Source organism: Microtus pennsylvanicus, chromosome 3 (assembly GCF_037038515.1).
Source record: "Microtus pennsylvanicus isolate mMicPen1 chromosome 3, mMicPen1.hap1, whole genome shotgun sequence".
NCBI classification, from domain to species: domain Eukaryota; kingdom Metazoa; phylum Chordata; class Mammalia; order Rodentia; family Cricetidae; genus Microtus; species Microtus pennsylvanicus.
Window position 1 is genome coordinate 101840951 of NC_134581.1, and position 23276 is coordinate 101864226.

Consider the following 23276-nt stretch of genomic DNA (forward strand, 5'->3'; position numbering starts at 1 on the left):
ACACTGGTATATTGGAAGAGATGATGTATAGAATTATAGGCATATATGGTTGAAATGCTAATTGTAACATGAGGGCTTGCTCATTCGTTGGAGTTTCTCTCCTGCCCGGTACCCCACAGCAAAGCCCCAAAGAAAGTCACACAGAGATCTCCCTAAGTTATAAAACTGGCCCATTAGCTCAGTCTTCTTATTAGCTCTTGTAGCTTATATTAACCCATTATTCTTATCTATGCTAGCCATGTGGCTCAGTACCTTTTTCAGTGGGGCAGATCACTTCCTGCTGCTTTGGTGGTCTGGGCAGGAGTGGTCTGAGAGTGCTTCTTCCCAGAATTTTCCTGTTCTCATTGCATCATTTCTACTTCCTGTCTGGTTTTTCCACCTATACTTCCTGCCTGGCCGATAAGCGTTTATTTAAAACATGATTGAAAGATTACAGACAATTCTCCCACACTAGCTAATCACTGTTGAGGAGTGGAAACCAAAGGTGTTGATATTTACATATGGGGAAGTCAGAGAAAGAACTTTTCATAAAAATTGCTGCTTAAAAAAATTAAGAAAGAAAAAGTAATGAAAGTTGCTACAGCCCTCCAGAAAGAAGGAAGAATAGTGGAGACAGTATGAGGGCAAGTGCAAAATATCAGAGGGACAGAAATAAATAAATAGCAGCAATTAATGCGAACATCATGATTACTAAAATACTATTCTGAAGATCAAGAAAAAATAATGCTTTAATAGATATAGCTGTTAAATACATGGTAATTAATTAAAATATTCCCTAGAATATTGTTCTTCTGGATATAATAAAGTGCCAAAACCAATCAATTACATATTTGTCCTTTTATCTTGTGATCTCATGATGAGGAGTGTCTTAAAGTAATGCAACAATGGTGACTATAGAACATTTTATTATAGGACATATAGTTGTGTGAGTAATTCCCTTGAGTCTCTGAGGAGAGGACTGAATCTTATAGGTCTCAGCAAATATTACAGTCATGATTGCTACAGAATAATTTTTCTGACTTTGATTATTTGTGTCCTTGTCATCTAAGGTTTGGAGTTGGCTATTTGTCTTCTGGAATTCCCAATGTAATCCTTGTTCATCTGGTTGACTGGAGGTCAAGTAGTTTTAGTTTAGAGCTCAGTTAGGGTCTCAGTGAAGTAAACCATCAGATTAATCTATGAATTTCACATTACTATTACAGAGATTTCTAAACCTGTAGCACAGGACAGGGGAAAGGGAATGAAAAAGAAAATTAAACAAAAATAAAGCAAGACTAACACACACATGCACACACACAAAACCTAACAAATAATAAACAATAAGCTTTGCCAATATATGACATTCTTTCTTCCGAAGTACTTTCAGTTCAGCAGGTCAATGCTAGCCTTTGACATAAAAACACATGTGAACACAGGAAGCATTTAATGTATTTCATTCAGTTTGTTGCATGAAATAGGCACGTGGTAAGTGGGAAATAGGAACATTTATCTAAGAACTCAAATACCAGAACCCATTTTTAGCTTTAATGATGACCCTGGGAAGCCCTACGTGACATTAATTATCAATGCCAGAGAGTGGGTGAAAAGAGTAAGCCAGATACCTTTTGACATCTGTTATCTAGGGATAATAAACCTTTTCGAGAGCACTGTGACCTGTGTCCAGATGCTATCTTATGGTTCATTTACAGACTCGTGTTGTTGGAGTCATTATGAGTGACATGTCACAGAGCAGAACAGGAGTCTTTCTTTACACAGTACTTTTGGAAACCACTGGAAAATTCTAATCTTCCCAGTTTGCACAGAAGCAGTTCATGTATTAATAGTATTGGATCCAATCTTTCAACTTCCTCTCCTTGTCCACAATTATCACTATTTTTAACTTAATCTGTGATTTTCAATAGCAAGGGTATCCTGTCTTTGACAATATGGTGTTTGAAAGAATCTTGTCTTTGCATTTACACTGCTCTGACACATCAGGATGTTTATCTGTACCACACTTCTCTGCGCTGCCATCAGCTGACGAATAGTTCAGATTTTCACACACATTATTCTTGTCCATCTCAGTCAGCAATAACCTGGATGATCTCCAGAAATCCTCACTCACTGTCAGGTTTCAGGTCTCTAGCCCAACCTGCCCATCGCATCTGCCGACACACTTGAACATACATATTCCATTGTGATACTCCCTGAGCAATCCCTACACAGCACCCACTGCTACAATTCATGTAGATTCTTAAGCAGTTTTAGAAACTTTAGTAAAGATGAATTAGTGCTGTAAACTTAGGAAAAGTTGAAATATATTGCACCATGAGATTAGGTATGGTATGCTGAGTTCAGGCACTGTAGATAATGTTTAATGCCCTGCAGTCAGAATTTCTTTAGGAAGCAATAATTTTGATATTGTTTTTATCTTCACCACACCAGAGTGTTTGACTATATTTCAGAACATACAGCCATGGTGAGCACCTGCATTTCTCCCCTCATGATCAGCACTGAGATTCTTCTTCCATGGGAAAATATAAACTTTGTCAGGGAGATCAGGACAGGATTGACAGAGACATAAATCTGAAAATAAATATATACAGCTTTGGTGAGGGCACAGAAATAACTCCATGGGTAAAGCCACTTGTCACCAGCCTCAATGGCCTGAATTTGTTCCTGGAGCTCACATGACTGAGAGAGAGAGCAGAGTTCTGCAAGTTGTCCTCTGACATCCGTACACATTTGATGACCTCCAAGTCCCTGCTCTCCTACTTTATAATAATACAATATGTACATATGAAATACATGAACATGCATATGTTTGCATGTGTATATTTATGTTTATAAATAAAATTTTGGTGAATGGTGTTATTGAAGTCTATAAAGCTGTCGAATTAATCCACTTCCGATTGATTTTTGAAAGACAGCGAAATTAACATCCTTTGTACTTTTCCATTCTCTGTCAACAACTCTTGAGTTACTACAACCTCACTACTCTGTGCACTGTGAGTTATAATTGTCAAAGAGATTGAACCTGTACGGGATCTAAAGATAGACTTTGCTTTAGAAGTTTACATGCTGGGGCAAATTGTGCTTCAGGTAACACTGCTGTTATAAAAATAAGACTTAAAGAAACTCCTAATTATTTTAATTTTTCTGGGTCCTTTTAATCAGTATCATGTTCATGAAGATAGGGGCCCTGTTTAATAAAATTCAGGCTGCTAAGATGGCGGTCAGCTTCCTCTGATTTCTTTTTTTTTATTAATTTATTTATTTATTAAAGATTTCTGTCTTCCCCGCCACCGCCTCCCATTTCCCTCCCCCTCCCCCAATTAAGTCTCCCCCCAGCCCGAAAAGCAATCAGGGTTCCCTGTCCTGTGGGAAGTCCAAGGAACCCCCACCTCCATCCAGGTCTAGTAAGTTGAGCATCCAAACTGCCTAGGCTCCCACAAAGCCAGTGCGTGCAGTAGGATCAGAAACCCATTGCCATTGTTCTTGAGTTCTCAGTAGTCCTCATTATCCGCTATGTTCAGAGAGTCCGGTTTTATCCCAGGCTTTTCCAGACCCAGGCCAGCTGGCCTTGGTGAGTTCCCAATAGAACATCCCCATTGTCTCAGTGTGTGGGTGCACCCCTCGCGGTCCTGAGTTCCATGCTCGTGCTCTCTCTCCTTCTGCTCCTGATTTGGACCTTGAGATTTCAGTCCTGTGCTCCAATTTGGGTCTCTGTCTCTGTCTCCTTTCATCGCTTGCTGAAGGTTAATATTCAGGAGGATACCTATATGTTTTTCTTTGGGTTCTCCTTATTTAGCTTCTTTAGGATCACTAATTATAAGCTCATTAAGAAAACTGGCATATGCCTTCTCTCTATACAAACCATGATGCTTCCGTTGGAGTTTTGAAAATACATCAATAGACCTTGTGTGCTAAATAAGATGATCTTACATTCTTGTGCCTTGATGATTTTGTCTTAAGTGTAACAGGGCTGACATGCTAACAATGGAATATATTGTTATATTACATATATACATATATACATAAAATGTCTATATTACATTTTAGATATTATCTTGCTCCAAAGAACAAAATTAGTTTGCATAATTTGTATACTTGTCTAGGGCATAATTTTTTAATAAATAAATTAATTAATTAATTTGTTAAAGAAACTATCTTTTCTCATTTTACATACCAATCCCAGTTCCCACTCCCTTTCCTCCACCTGCTCCCTCCTTCCCCTGTTCCACCCACTATATCCAGGCTGAGTAAAGTAATCTCTCAAAAGATAATGGATTCCAAAAAGCCAGAGAAACAGTAAGGATAAATCCTGGTCTCACTGCCAGTGGCCCCATAGCCTGTCCCAGCCTTACAACTGGCACCCACATTCTGAGGGCCTGGTTCAGTCCTATGCTGGTTCCCTCATTGTCAGGACAGAGTTGGTGGGCTTTCATTAGCTCAAGTTAGCTGTTTCAGAGGGTGTCCCCATCACGGTTTTCACCTCTTTGCGCATATTCTCACTCTTCCCTCTCTTCGACTGAACTTTTGAGAGCTTAGCCCAGTGCTTCACTGTGGATCTCTGCATCTACTTCCTTGAGTTGTGGGATGAAGGTTTTATGATGATGTTTAAGATAGTTACCAATCTGACGACAGGATAATATCAGCTCATGCACCCTCCCCACTATTGCTTAGGGTCTTTGCTGGGATCATCCTTGAGGATTCCTAGGAATTTCTTTAGTACCAGGTTTCTTACCAGCCCCGTAATGGATCTTCCAATAAAGATATCCCATCTCTTGCTCTCCATCTCCATCCTTCCCTCATCTCAACCATCCCGTCCCCTCAAGTTCTCCTCCCTATCCTGTTCTCTCTTCCTCCTCCCCTTTTGCCCTCTGTAGGAGCCAGCCATGATAAGTTATCACCCAAAGAAAGTTCTTTACTTCCAAATATTATCACCTGCAAGAGTAGAACTCAGACACGGATAAATTTAATAGAGTCTCAGTAGTTTACCCTGAAGCAATACCTGGTTTCAGGAAGAACCACAAGCTGAGATTACCTGACCACCACCCAAGAACAGACCATCCAAAGGAAATGCCTAACATTCCAACCACTGTAGATAGGACCACCTGCCAGCACACTCACCAGGACACCCCTAGACAAATGGCAGCCAATCAGGCGTCCTGAACTTCAGAAACCTCTCACCCCCACATTTACTACTATAAAAACCCAATACTAACTGAGCTTGGGGCTCTGCGTTTATTCCAATACGTTGGACGTGGGGAGAGACCGAGTTTGCAAACTTGCATAAAATAAAGGCTCTTTGCGGTCCTGGGTTCCTTGCTCATGTTCTCTCTCCTTCTGCTTCTGATTTGGACCTTGAGGTTTCAGTCCGGTATTCCAATGTGGGACCCTGTCTCTGTCTCCTTTCATTGCCTGATGAAGGTTAATATCCAGGAGGATGACTATATGTTATTTTTTGGGTTCACCTTCTTATTTAGCTTCTCTAGGACCACGAATTATACGCTCAATGTCCTTTATTTATGGCTAGGAACCAATTATGAGTGAGTACATCCCATGTTCCTCTTTTTGGGTCTGTCTTACCCACCCACACACTGAGACAATGGGGATGTTCTATTGGGAACTCACCAAGGCCAGCTGGACTGGGTCTGAAAAAGCATGGGATAAAACCAGACTCACTGAACATAGCGGACAATGAGGACTGCTGAGAAGTCAAGAACAATGGCACTGGGTTTTGATCCTACTGCACATACTGGCTTTGTGGGAGCCTAGGCTATTTAGATGCTCACCTTACTAGACGTGGAAGGAGGTGGGAGGTCCTTGGATTCCTCACAGGGCAGGGAACCCTGACTGATCTTCAGGCTGATGAGGGAGGGGGAGTTAGTTGGGGGAGGGGGAGGGAAATGGGAGGCGGTGGCAGGGAGGAGACAGAAATCTTTAATAAATAAATAAATAATAATAAAAAAAAAATAAAGGCTCTTTGGTTTTACATAAGGGACTCAGTCTCCTCGTTGGCTTTTGGGGGACTTCATGAATTTGGGCATAACACCCTCTGTTTACCCCCCACTCCTATGCTCCTAATTTTCTTAGGAGATCTTGTCTATTTCCCCTTCCCAGGGTGATATATGTATATTTCTCTTAGGTTTCTCCTTGATACTTAGCCTCTCTGTGGTTGTGGAATATAGACTCACTATGCTTTGCTTTACACCTAATATCTATCCACTTATGAGTGGGTACATGCCATGCTCATCTTTGTGGGTCTGGGTTACCTCACTTGGGATATTTTCTTTCTAGTTCTATCCATTTGCATGCAAATTTCAAGATGTCATTTTTTTTTCCACTGCTGAGTAGTGCTTCATTGTGTAAATATACCACATTATCTTTATCCATGCTTCAATGAGGGGCATCTAGATTGTTTCCAGGTTTTGGTTACTACAAATCATGCTGCCATGAACATCGGTGATCAAATGTCCTTTTAATATGATTGAGCATCTTTTGAGTATATGCCCAAGAGTGGTATTGCTGGCTCCAGAGGTAAGTTGAATCCCAATTTTCTGAGAAACCACCATACTGATTTCTAGAGTGGTTGGAAAAGTTTACATACCCACCAGCAGTGAATGAGTGTTCCCCTTACTCTGCATCCTTTCCAACATAAGCTATCATTGGTGTTTGTGATCTTGGCCATTCCATCAGGTGTAAGATGGTATCTCAGAGTTGTTTTCATTTGCATTTACCTGATGGCTAAAGATGTTGAATATTTAGTTAAGTGTCTTTTGATCATTTGAGATTCTTCTGATGAGAATTCTCTGTTTAGATCTGTACCCCATTTTTTAACTCTATTAATTGGTATTTTGATGTCTGATTTCTTGAGTTCTTTACATATTTTGGAGATCAGTACTGTCTCCGATGTGGAGTTGGTGAAGACATTTTCTCATCCAATCCGCTGACTTTTTTCTTATTGACTGAGTCCATTGCTTTACAGAAGCTTCTCAGTTTCAGGGGGGTCCTATTTATTTATTGTTGCTCTCATTGTCTGCACTACTTTTATTATATTTAGGAGTTGGTCTCCTGTGCCCATGCATTGAAGGCTACTTCCCACTTTCTCTACTATCAGGCATTGTTCTTTTGAGGTCTTTAAAGATATTGTGTTGGGATTTTGATGGAGTTTGCATTGAATTTGTCAATTGCTTTTGGTAAGATTGCCATTTTTATTTTGTTGATCCTACCTATCCAAGAACATGGGAGATCTTTCCATTTTCTGATATCTTCTTCAATTCCTTTCTTCAAAGGATTAAAGTTCTTGTTGAAGAGGCCTTTTACTTCTTTGTTTCACTAATATTTAATATGAGTCACTATCTAGGACTTTCCACACAAAACGTTCAATATGTGTGTGGTAGTGCCTGGGTATCTATATACATGTATCTATCTATCTATCTATCTATCTATCTATCTATCTATCTATCTATCTATCATCTATCTATCTATCTATCTATCTATCATCTATCTATCTATCTATCTATCTATCTATCTATCTATCTATCTATCTATCTATCTATCTGTATCTCATTCACTTTCCACTATCCTGGCTACTAGGCTGTTCCAAATTACTGTTCACTCCCTTGTTTCTCTTTCTCTTTCCTTCATTTGCTTCTTTCTGCAATCCCCAGAGAAAGCTCTGGCCATGTCCAGTCTGCTTCCTTTTCTCTGTTTTCTGACCTCTTCTAGATGCCTCTGATCTCCCTCTCTCTCTCTCTCTCTCTCTCTCTCTCTCTCTCTCTCTCTCTCTCTCTCTCTCTCTCTCTTGCTTTCTCTCTCTCTCCTAAAATAAAAACCTTCCCAATAACCATGGGTTTGTCATGTCCATGGTTTCTTTACTATGTTCTTTCTTACAATGTGCACATACTCAATTCCATATATATAATTTAAAATAACACTAACTTCAAAAAAATAAATAACTCCTAAATATGTAGCTGTAAAATATAATTGCTTTTAAATTTCTGTCTAGCTTCAGTCTTTTCTGTATTCCATCTTTTGTGTGATAAATGGTACCTGTCAATGAACATCAATGTTAGCAGGTTTTATGGCTCAAAAGAGTTTGAAAAATGTGTGGGTAGATATCAGTGCATATGCATACATTATCTGTGTGTATGTATCCATGCATTGTTTTTACTTATATAAGGAAATTTGTCCCTGTTTTTAAGGTATTTAAATTTGGCATGCACTGTGCTAATTAGTCTTAGAGCTGGCACATACGTGAATCAGAGAAGGCTGGAGAAGTTAGAAAGGATGTGAAATTCTAGGAAAATGATGATTCTTGCTTAGCATGTGGACTGCTTTCTTTTGCATTCATATTACATGCACACTGAGTAGTGGTTGGCTAATAATCTTAACCAATGAATCAATTAATTGAGAATACTTATTCATTTCTTTGCAGATTAAACTTGAGTGTTTCCCATATGTCAGCGGTAGTGCTGGCAGTAAAATATAGAAGCAATTAAGACCTATCTTGTGTCTCAAGAAGATAAATTTCTAGAGAGGAATAAAAAAGAAAGACATAGCTTGTAATTCACTGTGATATGTGTGGGAGAGAAAAATAACTGTACAAAATATTCTTTGAGCACAGAATAAAGGAAAATTAACTGCAAGGGAAAATCAGGAAAGGCTTCACAGAGAAGACAGGGCACTAACCCAGGCCTCCATAAATTAGCATTGTAAAAGACAATAAAAAAAAAGAAAAGTGAGAGAATGAAGTGCAATGCAGGAATAGGAAGGGCTCTCAGCCTTGGCAGCAAGGACAAAGGCACTAGAGGGACCAGGCAGAGACTCTCAGGATAAGAAGACTTTAGACAACATAAGCAAGTTAGAAATACAAGTGACATGTTTGGATTTCTGTTTTTTTCTCATAAATTATTTCTTTTAGTTTTGAGATTATAATATGATTATATAATTTCCCACTTCCCTTTCCCCCTCTAAAGCTTCCTATAACTCTCACCCACATTCTGCTCTCTTTAAAATTCATGGTGTCCCATTAATTGTTGTCACATGCATGTGTGTATGTGAATATAGACGTACATATATTTTTAAATATACACTGCTCTGCCTGTATAATGTTATTCATATATGTTTTAAGGTTGACCATTTGCTATTGAAATAACCAATTTGTGTGCTTCTCCTTGGGGAAGACTATGGCTCCCACTCTCAGCAGTCTTTGCTTGGTTCTTTGCCTATGGTTGAGGCATTGCAATCTTTCCCTCATCCATCTCTGTCTTTTCTCGTTATCGCTGTGAGATATCTGTTTTATAAAGATTCCCCTCCCCTAATAGGTTGTAATCTTTTTACTGTAACCTTCTTCCCCTGTGTGATCAGCAGATGATAGATAAGTCAAACTCATACTGTGATCCACTGAAATAAAGGACCTTGGGGTCAAGAAGAGAAATTCTTTCCCCAGACCCATATTGTTCTGTTTTATGCTTTGACCTTTCTTAGACTCAAAATTACATAACTTTTAAAGACTCATCCTTCCTACCACTGGGTGTATGAGTGGTCTTCCTTGAACATGAAATTATGTAAACTTGATCATGCGTTGAAAGGGTCTTGTCACACCTTGTCAGTTGAGTACACTCACATGACTTATTTCTGGGCTCTTATCATTTTTTTTTGTTCAATGCCAGTGTCACAGTGACTAGGTAGCTAGAGTTTCACAGTAAGCACCGAGACTGGCAAAGAACCTTCCAATTATTTGTTTCCATGTTGGTTGGGTCTTCCATTATATGTTAGTTTAAGAAGTTTCTGATTATTTTTAAAGTGAAGTTTTGATAGAGATTTGTGAATTGCAGTGTCAATCCAGGAAGAATTCTTAATTTATGTTTTATTTTATTTCCTTCAAAAATGTTTAAAATTTTTATTTTTAAAATTTGTTTATTATTTTTAATCTCATTTTACACTCCAACAAAAGTTTGTAATCTTTCCACCCACCCTCCCACTACTCCTACCCCTTTTCCCACCTTTCCTTCCACCCCCCAACTCCCTCTCAGCCCATCTCCCATCTATTCTATCTATTGCTTCCAGCACGTAAGGGCTCCCTTGGGGGGTCCACAAACTATGGCATGTAAAATTGGGACAGGACCAGGCCCCTCTCCCTGCATTAAGGCTGGGCATGGCATCCCACCACAGGGAATGGACTCCATCAAGCTAGCTCATTACAAAAGATTGGCCCTCCTTTCCTTAAATGCATTTCTAAGTGTTTTGCTTTTTAAGCCACTGATAAGTGTAATTGAGGTTTTATGTATTTTATATGTATTTCAAAATAAGACAGAAAACGTGCATATATTTATAGACCATCCTATAATCTTTTGAACGTGAATATCTTACGAAACTCTCAAATCAAGGTAAATATGTCTATCTCCCTAAACACCTGTGATTTCTTTTTAGTAAAAGCCTTGTATCTTCTTGAATATATACCATATGTACACCATTTACAGTGACTGGTTATGCCATAAGCTATTGTAGCTAGTAAAATCTTCATTATTATTTTTGAAAAGCATCCTTGGGTGAAAAGAATTTCTGTACTTGGTCAGATCCTCATCAGATCAAAGGAAAATTATCTTTAAACTGGAGTCTTGGGGGAGAGCCATAAGCATTTCAGATAATGGCAGATCCCTGAGCAAGAGGCTGCAGAGCAGCCTGACACCACCCCCCCCCCCCCCTTGCTTTTCTGGAGGCCTTTCTTTTGTTGATTTTCCCTGAGTTGGTTTCCAAGGCTACAGTGAGGTTGGAGATGAAGGAGAATATGTCAGGTTAAAATGCCAGAAGCTCAGTGTTCTGAACAAAGTTCAGCATTTTCTTTGAGTAATCGTTTTTCTTTGAGGCTGCAAATCTTAGGTTAATTTCCAGTTATGGAAATGTTTATTCTGTCCATTTTTGCAGAATTCTTTCTAAGGCTTTAATATTGTTGATCTGTTTTCTTTGCATATCCATAGGCATGGAAGACCTTTGATTATTATTGTATGCACATATACAGAGGACTAATATTGGACAAATAAGACTTCTTTATGTATTTACTTTTTAACAAATTAAGACATTTTCTGCTTTATTAAAATAATGTCTATGGTGTTTTCTCATAACATATCTACTTACTTATATCTGATGAACTATAAATGTAAAATGCTCTGGTCTACTTAATCTAATTAACCCACTCCCTCCCATTCTTTTTGTTAGCCCAACAATAAATGTCAGTATGATGCGTTCATTCATCCTTCTGTGCCTGGCATATTTTGCTAACAGCCATCTCTAGCTGCAGCCACACTATCATAAGGATATGATTTAAACATGATTTTATTTGGACTGTACAATATTTTCTTTCTGGTACTCTTTGAGTGTTTCTTATATATATGCAACTAGTGTGAACATATACATTCTTCATGTCCCTTAAGACCCCAATACCCCTTCTAATTTCACACCTTCTTCCTTCCTCTCTCTCTCTCTCTCTCTCTCTCTCTCTCTCTCTCTCTCTCTCTCTCTCTCTCCATTCCTTCTTCCTTTCTTTTTTATTTTTTTTTTGTTTTGGTTTTTGAGACAGAGTTTCTGCATAGCTTTGGGGCCTGTCCCGGAACTAGCTCTGTAGACCAGGCTGAACTTGAACACATAGAAATTCTGCCTGCCTCTGCCTCCTGAGTGCTGGGATTAAGGGCGTGTGCTGTCACTGCCCAGCCATTTTTGATAACCCATTAGGCAAAATTAGTGGGCCATCCATGTGAGCGTGGGAAGCTTACATTATTCTTTCTTAAAGAAGAATTAATTTCCCCTTCTCAGACCCTATCATGACCAAAAGCCTCTTAGTGTGTGATGGGCCTGGAGAGTATCATTCCGTCCATGGTGGAAACTTAGCTAGCTTGATCTGAAGTAGGTACTGTGTAGGTAACCACAACTGCTGTGACTTCAGTAGGACAAAAGCCAAATCATGGCCAGAAGACAGCATTTCACAGCACTGATCCCCATCCTCTGACTTTTACATTGCCTTCTCATCAAAAATGCTCCCTGAGATGTGAGGAGTAGGAAATAAGTTATAAATCAGTCTCGTTTAAGCCTGAGTGTTCTGTCTCTTATCCTCAGCAGTTTGGTCAGTTGTGCCTCTTTGTATTGACAGCACCACACTGCAAACAGAAGTTCTACTGTCTAAGGTTGAGAGCAACCCAGGACTAGGTGAGACCTGGCTCTCTTCTACCACACTCTCTTGATCATTTGACGACACTTTAGTTATTTCTACTTCTTGGTCCTTGTGAATAGTATTTCATTAACTATGGTGATGTAGACAGAACCTATGATAGTTGTTGTTGCCTTTGGAGATATTCTTATTGGTAGTAAGGTTGCTGAGCCATGTGGTAGCTCTCCTTTCCATCTCATGAGAAGTTTGTGTGTGCTCACTAATAGTGATCATCCACGCCCCACCAACTGAGCAACAGCTCACCCTTCTTTGTACTCTCTCCAGCTCCTTTTATTTTCTTGATTGGTGCCATCTGTACAGGGATCAAGAGATAGTATATGTTTTCTCATGTGTTACCTTGTATGATTGTTAGGTAGGACAGGTTTTGTATGCCCATGGTCTGTTCCTTTGAGAAATGCCTATTTATGTCAACTCTTTCTGCTTTAATATGGACATTTGCAATCTATTGAGTTTTGAATTCTCATTAAATTAAATGCACTAAGCTCTTTGTCAGAGGTATCAGTCATACACTATTAAAATGTTTCTTGTCGTTACTCTGGTGATAGTTCCTTCTCTTGTATAGAAACATTACAGATGGATTCCATTTCACTTGTCTATTGTCTTTTGTTCCCAGTGCTTCGGGGTTTTCTGTGAAGGATCCTTTTCTATTCTAATGTTCTGAAATGCTTTCTTCAAGGAGCTTGGCAATTTCAAGTGTAACATTTAAATCTTCTGATCTCTTCTGAGTTAACTCTTTTGGTTTGTTTTTGTTGTTTTGTTTCGGTTTGGTTTGATTTTTTTTTTCAAGACAAGGTTTCTCTGTGTAGCTCTGGGCTGTTATGGAACTCACTCTGTAGATCAGACAGCCTTAAGCTCAGAGATTTGCCTGCCTCTGCCTCTTCCTCTGGAGAGCTGGCATTAAAGGCACATGCTACCACCACCTGGCTGAGTTAACTTTTATAAGTGACAAAAGACCTGAGTCTAGATTAATTCTCATTCATGAAGCTTATTTTTAAAAAATTGTACTGTCCCCAATATTTGCCTTTAGCACATTTGTAAATATCTATAAGTTGTGGATGTGTTTACTTCCCAGTAGTTGACTATTCTACTGTCTTCTATGACTGCCTTTATGCCAATACCAGGATGTTTTAATAAAGTCTATTTGTAGCATGGTTTGAACTCAAATAATATATTTTCTTATACTACATTACTTTTGATTTTGTAGCTTTGAGATTTTTATCTGATATTTTTATTGTTCTATGTTCATGTACCCTTTTTATTGTTGTTGTTATGTGAAGAACGACATTAGTATTTCTGTATGCATCATAATTATCTCTTGAGCTTAAAAACTGCAAATTTTTCAATTTCTGGAAGTCCCATCAAGACCAGTTCTCAAGACACTGAGGATCTCAGCACCTCTTGGTGCGAAGAAGAGTGTGTTGGTCAGAGGACGACTAGGGATGCACAAGCTGAGATGTTCCAGGTACCCAGGGTTCCCTTTCATCAATTATTGCCTAATGTGTCAGAGGGTCTATCACACCCTTCCCAAAAGGAAACAAGTTAGAAAGCTTCCTAGTCTGTCAACTCTGGAGAAAAGTCTGGTAAAAGTGTCTTCTGTTTGTATGCACAGAGACAAGATGTGCCCTGCAATATACCTGTCCAGATGATTGGACTCTATAACTGCAGGATGGCCCGCCTGTCTAAGAGCTGGGGTGGTCCTTCCACTGGCCCTTCAAGTCCAGTTTGAGAAATCCACCTCTCTTCATTTGACACCCCCTTGCCTGATGATACAAGTGTTTATGCAAGTTTTCACAAGATTGAAGATGAAACCAGGTATGTGGAAACTGAAATAGTTACTTTAACCGAAATGGTTTGGATCTGAGCCATGTGCTTCAGCCCAGATAGCACGCTGACTGCTCAGACTCAGGCTCTCAGATAGGGAGAGTCCGTTTCCTTTTACACAGACCGTCAGTCAGTACACATTTACTATCAGGCACGTCTAAAATATGATCAATAGAGAAACATGGCTTCTCCTCCCTGGGGAAAAGGATATTAAAAAATTTAGGCCCTCCTCAAGGATATTCAGCTTCCTCTAAAAACTGCTGTCCTCCATGGACAGGCTGATGACCTAGCTGCCCCCATAACAGCCCTAAGACCAATGAGACCTATTGATATTCTGATGACGTACCACCACCCATTGCTGCCTGAGGCTCTGTGGTAAAGAAGAAATGGACAGCTCCAACCCACAGGCTAATAGAGGACGCCAGAGAGAAAAAAAATGTTCTTTCAGAAATAACTGGCAGTACTCTGGTAACTAACCTGCAACAGTCCACTCATCGCGGCTCTACCAATCTTTCTGAGTTGCTCAGACTAAAGTGTATTATACCTAGACTAGGCAGTCGAAAGTGGAATGTCTCTGCCAGATGCCAGGTTTGTGCTCACGGAATTCAAACCAGAGAGCGCTTACCCAGGAAGGATTCCAAATGAAAGAACAACACCCGCTGAACTTTGGGGAAACTGATTTCATCAAGATCTGGTCTACCAAGGGACGATGAAAGTACTGCTAGTTTTTGCAGATGCTTTTTCTCAGTGGGTACATACATTCCCAACCCAGACTGAAGCTATTCAAATAGTAGGTAAAATTCTCCTGCAGGGGTTGTCCTCCTGCCTTGGCTTCCGCTTAGAAATGGGGTCCAACAATGACCTGGTTTTCGTAGCCACAAACTCTCAATTAATAGCTAAAGCTTTAGACACAGATTGAAACTTCATAGTGCTCAGAGTTCTGGCTGGATAAAAAGAATAAAGAGGACATTAAAAGAAGCTCTAACAAAACTCTTCCTGGAGTCCAACAAAGGAAGGATAGGCCTTCTTCCTTTGCTTTTCTTCAGCCTGCTGCTCCCCATATAGGGAAAGATTTAACCCCTATGAGATTGTTTTTGAAAGACCTTCCCCACTACTCCCTGGCTTAGAGACCAGCATTTGGCAGAACTCTCTAATCACTCAATTTCTCAAGTCACTATAGACACTACAGGCCCTTAAGTCCTCCTCAAAAGGTATTCACTGGTCAGCCAGCCAACTCTCAAGTCCACCACCAGTTTCCCCTTATCCCATGATACTGTCTGGGTCAGGCAGGTAGCCAAAGAATCACTGAAACCAACATGGAAATGAGTGTATACAGTGATTCTTCTCATCCTCATGGCTGGGAAGCTAACTGGCATTACACCACAAATCCTGGTCACCCAGGTCAAGAATGTGGAAACCATGGATGCTGCCAAATAAACTGTCTTTGGATATGGATCCCCTGAAATTAAAGATTAATTGGGTCCCAAGCCCTTTCATCCTCTGCCTCTGAACCTCTCCCTGAGACTTCTGTTTGGCATAAATACAGCATTATGGTCTAACCCCCACTGCCTTCTGGATATGGGAACTAAGGAAGACAGATGCAGTCATAGAGATGTAGTGTGACTACAGACCAGCAATCCATATTTATCTTGACCTTTGCTCACTGATGCCCACTTTAAGTGTCTGGTTGTACTAGAGAAAGGAAAGATGTGGGAGTTTATTGTTTGAGATAGAAATACAGAATTTACAACTCTATGCATGCCATGTGGCTAGATACCCTGGTTGTCAGAAGCATGGGAGTTTCCATTGTAAAAATTAGTTTGCTAAAACTGGGGCTTTCTAAAACATTGCTTAAGAAAGATTCCGATCTTTGGGAAACAGGGAAAACTTAGAGAAGCAGACTATGCCACAAGAAGAAACCTTACAGATAGAGTTAATAATTCTCAGCTAGAAACCATTCATGATTCCCATTGACTGACAAAACTCATTATACCACAGGGTAGCACAAATAGAAGTCAATGGTTTGACTTACTGTTCCTCTTCTGATGCTTTACAAACTAAGGAGACAAGATGACCAGGATCTAGAGGTATGAAAGCAAGTTAGATTCTTTGCAGAAATGATCCTATAAAATTGAAAGACTTAGACTTACTTTTTATAAGATAAAGAAAATTGCTTCTGGTTTTGGGAAAAAGTGTTGTTTCTATACTAATTGATCAGGAGTAATTAAAAAAATCTTGCTATGATTGAAAAAAAAACTAAAAAGAGAGACAAAGACATAAAGCTTATCATTGATAGCAGTGGGCATTCTCTTAGTCCCCCTGGCTGACTACTCTGCTATCAGCACCGGTTGGGCCTTTAATTCTCTTTCTAATTAGATTAACAGTGGGCCCCTGCATGTTAAGTTATATGACCAATTATTTGTCAATTCAGTAGAAATAATGGTCCTTAGGACAAACTGTATCTCTTTAGAGCAGGAGGAGTCTACAATCTGACTCAGTCACTAACACTAGAGGGAAATATAACAGGGCCCCTGAACTCAGTAGGCCCTGAGACCTTAGCACAATTGACTTTCTGGTAGAAGTACCATTCAGGCTGTTAAACTCTGCGTGTAGACAGCACCACCTGCCAAAACTAAAACTAAGACCTAATCCATCAAAGTCCATAGTTATGGGAAAGTCTCCGAATGTACTAACCTTGTGTTTTGACTTCTGCAGTTCTGCTTTTAGCTAAATGTTCTTGTTAACTGAAGTATGTCAATCCATGACATGTTATTTGTGCTTCAAACCTCACCCTGAGAAGGCTCAGGACTACACTGGGATCCTGAATACCCAGTGTAGTCGCCAGTGGTTAATAAGGGCTTTTTCCTGGCTTAAACACATGTCTGAGCAATAGTCTATTATAATAAGTTATGTTCCTTCTATACCAACTTTATTTAGTGATTTAACTAAGAAAGGATAATGAATTGTGTCAATGCTTTTTCTGAAAATTTTCAGGTGATAGACTTTTGACTTTTCCTTCTGAGGGTATGAGACATCACATGTATTGATTAGGATATACCCATCCTTGTACTCCTGACATGAATTGATAATCTTGAATCTTTGTTTGGCTTCCTTATTTCTGCTACTGTTGTATCTATATCTGTTTTTCTAGTCAGAGTAAGACTGGTTTCATAAAGTAAATATGGAAGATTGTGTCACCCAAACTATTAGAATAATTTAAGAATTTCTATTTTTTTTCCTTAAATATTTGATGCAACTCAATGGAGAAATCCATACTTTAGATTTTTTTTATTAACTTCTACTACAAATTCAATCATGTTGTTCACTTTTCATGAATAGATTTCTATTGGCCATGTGTAGTTGGTTGTTCCCTGTCTGTTCCGGGTTAGAAGTCTGTGTTGGCAGTGGTTCTTGAGCTTTGCATTTCTGTGATGTCCCTCCTCATGCTTTCCTTCCCTTCTCAGACATTATTTCTGTCTCTCTTCCCTCCTCCTATTAAAAAATATCCAGGACTTCATCATTATCAATCTACCGCTTGTGGCATTTATCATTTGTATTTTTAAAACACCACTTATTTATCTGCTTTAAACTTTATTATTTTTTCTTCTTTCTTTTTTCTAAATTTGAATTTATTTTTTCTAGTTTACTGACTCCCTGAAATGTGATCATAAATTGATATATTGCTTATGTTCTTTTTTATATAAGTAGATGCTGATTGCACTAAGCTTCCCTCATTATTTTATTTTTTCCTTTTAGAGGCAGATTTCTTTAAATTGATTTTATTGAGCTCTACATTTTTCTCTGGTCTCCTCCTTTCTTCTCCCCTTCCCTTCAATACCCTTCTATGGTCTCCATACTCCCAATTTACTCAGGAGATTTTGTCTTTTTCTACTTCTCATGTAGATTAGATCCATGTATGTCTCTCTTAGTGTTTTCATTGTTGTCTAGGTGCTCTGGGATTATGATTTGTAGGCTGGGTTTCTTTGCTTTATGTCTAAAAATTACTTATAAGTGAGAACATATGATAATTGCCTTTCTGGTTCTGGGTTACCTCACTCAAAATGATGTTTTCTAGCTCCATCCATTTGCCTGCAAATTTCAAGATGTCATTTTTTCTGCTGTGTAGTTCTCCATTGTTGTGAATGTACCACATTTTCCTTATCCATTCATTGGTCAAGGTTCTGGCTATGACGAAGAATGCTGCTATAAACATAGCTGAGCACATGTCCTTGTGGCACGATTGAGCATCCTTTGGATATATACCTGGAAGTGGTATTCCTGGGTCTTGAGGAAGGTTGTTTCCTAATTTTCTTCTGAAAAATCACCATACTGATAGCCAAAGGAGCTGTACCAGCTTGCACTCTCACCATCAATGCAGGAGTGTTCCCTTTACCCAACAACCTCTCCAGCATAAGTTGTCATCAGTGTTTCTGATCTTGGCCATTCTTACAGGTGTATGATGGAATCTCAGAGTTGTTTTGACTTGCATTTCTCTTATGGCTAATAATGTTTAGCATTTCCTTAAGTGTCTTTCAGACATTTTAGATTTCTCTGTTTAATTCTGTATTTTATTTTTTTTTTGGATTATTTGTTCTCTTGATGACCAATTTCTTGAGTTCTTTGTATATTTTGGAGATCAGACCTCTGTCTTATGTGGAGCTGGTGAAAATCTTTTCCCATTCTGCAGGATGCCATTTTGTCTTATTGACCATGTCCTTTACTTTACAAAAACTTTTCAGTATCAGGAGGTCTCATTTATTTATTGTTTCTCTCAGTGTCTGTGCTATTGGGGTTCTATTTAGGAAGTGGTCTCCTGTGCCAATGCGTTCATGTGTACTTCCCACTTTCTCTTCTATGAGGTTCAGTGTAGCAGGCTTTATGTTGAGGTCTTTGATCCAATTGTATTTGAGTTTTGAACATGGTGATAGATACGGGTCCATTTTCATTCTTTTACATGTTGGTATCCAGTTGTGGCAGCACCATTTCTTAAATATGCTTTTTTTCATTTGATATATTTTGCTTCTTTGTCAAAACTTGTGTGTTCATAGGTGTGTGGCTTAATATCCAGGTCTTCAATTCAGTTCCATTGGTCCTCCTGTCTGTTTTTATGTTAATACCAGGCTGTTTTCTGTCCTATAGCTCTGTGGTAGAGTTTGAAGTCAGGGATTGTGATACCTCCAGAAGTTCTTTTATTGTACAGGATTGTTTCGGTTATCCTGTGTTTTTTGCTTTTCCATATGAAGTGGAGTACTGTTCTTTTGAGGTCTGTAAAAAAACTTTGCTGGGATTTTGATGGGCATTGAATTGAATCTGTAGATTGCTTTTGGTAAGATTGTCATTTTTACTATGCTAATTCTACCTGTCCAAGAGCATGGGAGATCTTTTCACTTTCTGGTGTCTTCTTCAATTTCTTTCTTCAAAAATTTAAAGTTCTTGTCATACAAGTCTTCCATTTGTTTGGTTAGAGTTACTCTGAGATATTTTATCTTATTTGTGGCTCTTGTGAAGGGTGATACCTCTGATTTCTTACTCAGCCCATTTATCATCTGTATAAAGGAGGGATACTGATTTTTTTGATTTAATTTTGTATCCCGCTACATTACTGAAAGTGTTTATGAGTATTGAAGTTCCTTGGTAGAATTTTTGGGGTCACATATGTAAACTATTATATCATCAGAAAATAGTGAGAGTTTGACTTCTTTTCTGATTTGTATCCCCTTGATCTCCTTTTGTTGTCTTATTACTCCAGTAAGGACCTCAAGAACTATATTGAATAGATATGGCGACAGTGGACAACTTTGTCTTATTCCTGATTTCAATGGAATCACTGTGAGTTTCTCTCCATTTAGTTTGATGTTGGCTTGCTGTATATTGTAGAGGCAGATTCTTATGTGTGTTTTCCAGGCTAGTTTTGAACTAATTATGTAGATGAGGCTTGCATGGAATCGATCCTCCTGCTTATGCCTTTTCTTTGCTGACATTATAGGTATATACTATACCCTGCTTATGTTTCCCTCTTGGTACTGTTGTATTTCATTTTCAGTTGTTTCAGGAAATCTTTTCTTTGTGATTTTATATTTGTCTGTGCATCTGTGTAGAGGTTGTCTATGCCTAAGACTGACCATATCTTTTGTGTGTACATTCATATGGTAACCAGTGGACTACCTGGTACATCATTCATCAGGTCCTAGGGGCTTTTTCTTCTCCTTCTCCTTTATTTTTTTAAACACTATGTCTCACTGGCATGGAACTTGCCAAATAGGCTTACTTGTCTAGATAAAAAGTTTTGTGGTCCACTGGTCTCTGCTTTCTCGATGTTGGGATTATTGGCACATAACACTGTACTTGTTCTTGTCCTTATTGTTATTGCTTTTGGTGGTTGATTGTTGTTTTAAACATGATTTAAACATCATTTAAACGTGATTTTTTAAGATCACTCTTAGGACTTCCCACCTACATTGCAAGATTTTCTAATTATGATTACTATTTTTGTGATTTAAAAAAAATCATGCTCATCATAAGTTACTTAGCCTACTTTTTAATAGAACATAAGACCAGAAGACCAAAGATAGCCCCACCCACAATGGACTGGTCTCTTAATCACTATTAAGAAAATTCCCCCATAGCCCAATCTTATCAACACATTTTCTCAATTGAGGTTCGTTATCTTTAGATGATTCTAGCTTGTGCCAAGTTGATATAAAACTAGGCAGCACACAGGCACTCTGCCAACTGAGCTATATATGCAGTCCTACATGAACTACATCTTATAAATTACAATCTAGGCATTTGTCCTTACAATCACTGATAAATGTAGTCCTCATCCCTCATCAAGGAAATTTTTCTTTGCAGCAGACACAGATCACTATTGTAAACCACAATCAATCAAAATGCAGAGCTGTGAAGCAGAGTCCAAATAGATATATCTATAGATTACTCCAGATCCTAAGGTTCAGGAAACATTTTTGAAGAGAGGGTAGAACAATGGTAAGTCCAGAGAACCAGAGACCTTGCCAGGGGAGTGTCTTCTCCTAATGTCAGAAGATACATCTGTAAAGTCTCATCAACAAGACTGCCTCAACATGAACTAAACAAAGATGGCACCAATGGCCAGAACAAGTGGATGGGGTGCACAGTGTCTCAACTGTACACAAATAAATACAGGCAATGGAGGAATGCAGAGAGTGGGAGAAATAGTATTGCTCAAGAAGAAGTGTACTGACTGATTGTCCATACCAAATGATTAACCATGAAAAACTATACTTGAGTAACATTAAACAGGATGAGCAGGTTGCAGTTAGAAATATATATATATATATATATATATATATATATATATATATATATATATATATATATATATATTATACTGCGGGAGAATTGTCTGTATTCTGTCAATCATGTTATAAATATATGCTGATTGGCCAGGCTGGAAATATAGGCAGGAAAGCCAGACAGGAAGTAGAAATGATGTAATGAGAACAGGAGAATTTTGGGAAGGAGGAAGTTGATTCCGCCCACTCCTGCCCAGATCACCAAAGCAGCAGGATGTGATCTCCCCACTGAAAAAAGGTACTGAGCCACATGGCTAACATAGATCAGAAAAATGGGTTAATCAAGATGTGAGAGTTAGCCAGTGAGAGGCTAGAGCTAATTGGCCAATCAGCTTATAATTTATGGAGACCTATGTCTGATTTTCTCTGGGACTAAACAGTTGTGGGGTACTGGGCAGGACAGAAACCCCAACAAGCAGGCCCCTTTATGTTACAATATACATATATGCATATAACAACAATTAATGAAAAGAAGACACTAATTTGAGAGTAAGGAAGCGTACAATGGAAAGTTTATAAGTAAGAAAGGGGAAAGAGAAATTATGTAACTATATATAATCTCAAAGATAAAAGAAAAAGTTGTGAAAAAAATGAATAATAATATTGACGAAACAGCATTATTTTAAAAGATTTTCAAACATACCCATGTAATACACTGTATGAAGTGACTGATGTCTCCAGTAGAATGAGGGAACAAGGACTGTTGCAAGCCACTTGTTCATGCAGCAATTTTTGAAAAAGTACAAGAAAGTGAAGGAGAGCGCAACTGTCTTTGCTCTGTGCTAGAGCTGTGTGCATTTTTGTGGCTTAGCAATAATTGTGTGGAGTGTCCGTGGCTGTATGAAGTATGCTTTTCTTATACCTGAGGTAAACACACCATTGCCTTCCTGTATCTGAACATCTATGTTTCCTCCTGTTCCAACAGCATACTCTGATGAGTGCTTTGGGAGGTTTTGCTTGCAGGAACGTGTACCCCTAAGTGCAGTAAAGAGAAACAAAGGAGGAAGCAGATTGCAGATGCAGAGGAGAACTGTATAAAAAGCATGGTATGTGCTGTGTAAAAGACCAGAGAGGAAATTCTCAAGGAGAGTGAAAACTTGGAGATGGATTAGAGAGGGCTATCCTGTGCACTATGACACTCCAAATTGGGACTTACAGAGGACCATAACAAAGTGCAGAGACAATAAGACAGAGAATGCTCTGCAGAGGACTTGAGGAATACGAACAATTGGCACTGAAGGAGCGCTAACAGTTCTCCACACCAGACTTGTGTGCTTGGCAAAGGTGCTGGCCTGAAAAGTAGAGTTTTATCCAGTAGAGAGGAAAATAGATTCAAAAGTGCTTCATTAAAATAGCTTCTGATGACTTTTGATTGAGTCAGGATTTCGAAATGAATACTTCAGTGGGGAAGCAGAGCAGCCTTTAGGGATAGTAAAAGCTATTGAACAAGGAACCTAAACACATCATTAGGACAACTTTCCATCCCACAGAAAATGCTGCCCCAATGTGACCTGACCTTTACACTGTGCTTCTGACCAACATGTATTTACAGAGGTCAGTGCTTAAATGAGCATCTTTCTTCTATCATTTTTAAAAGAACGGTGATTTCACAATAAAATTTAAAATAATATTCCAGATTTTGTCTGTAGTGTTTTTAAACCAATTTCCTGCTGGGTTTCAGTTTCAGAACAATTTCCTGGAGACTCCAATTTTTTTCCATAAGCACTTTCCAGATATTATTTCTTTGGGCAACAGGAGAAAAGGAGGAGAAAAATGGTACTTATTACAAAAGCAATCATGGGGGTTCTGCGACAATTGAGAAGCCTCGTATGACACCAGACTGTGATTGCACTAAAGTCTGGGAAGATTTATGTGTTGTTGAGGCTCTTGGTTAAGCACTGGATACAGGA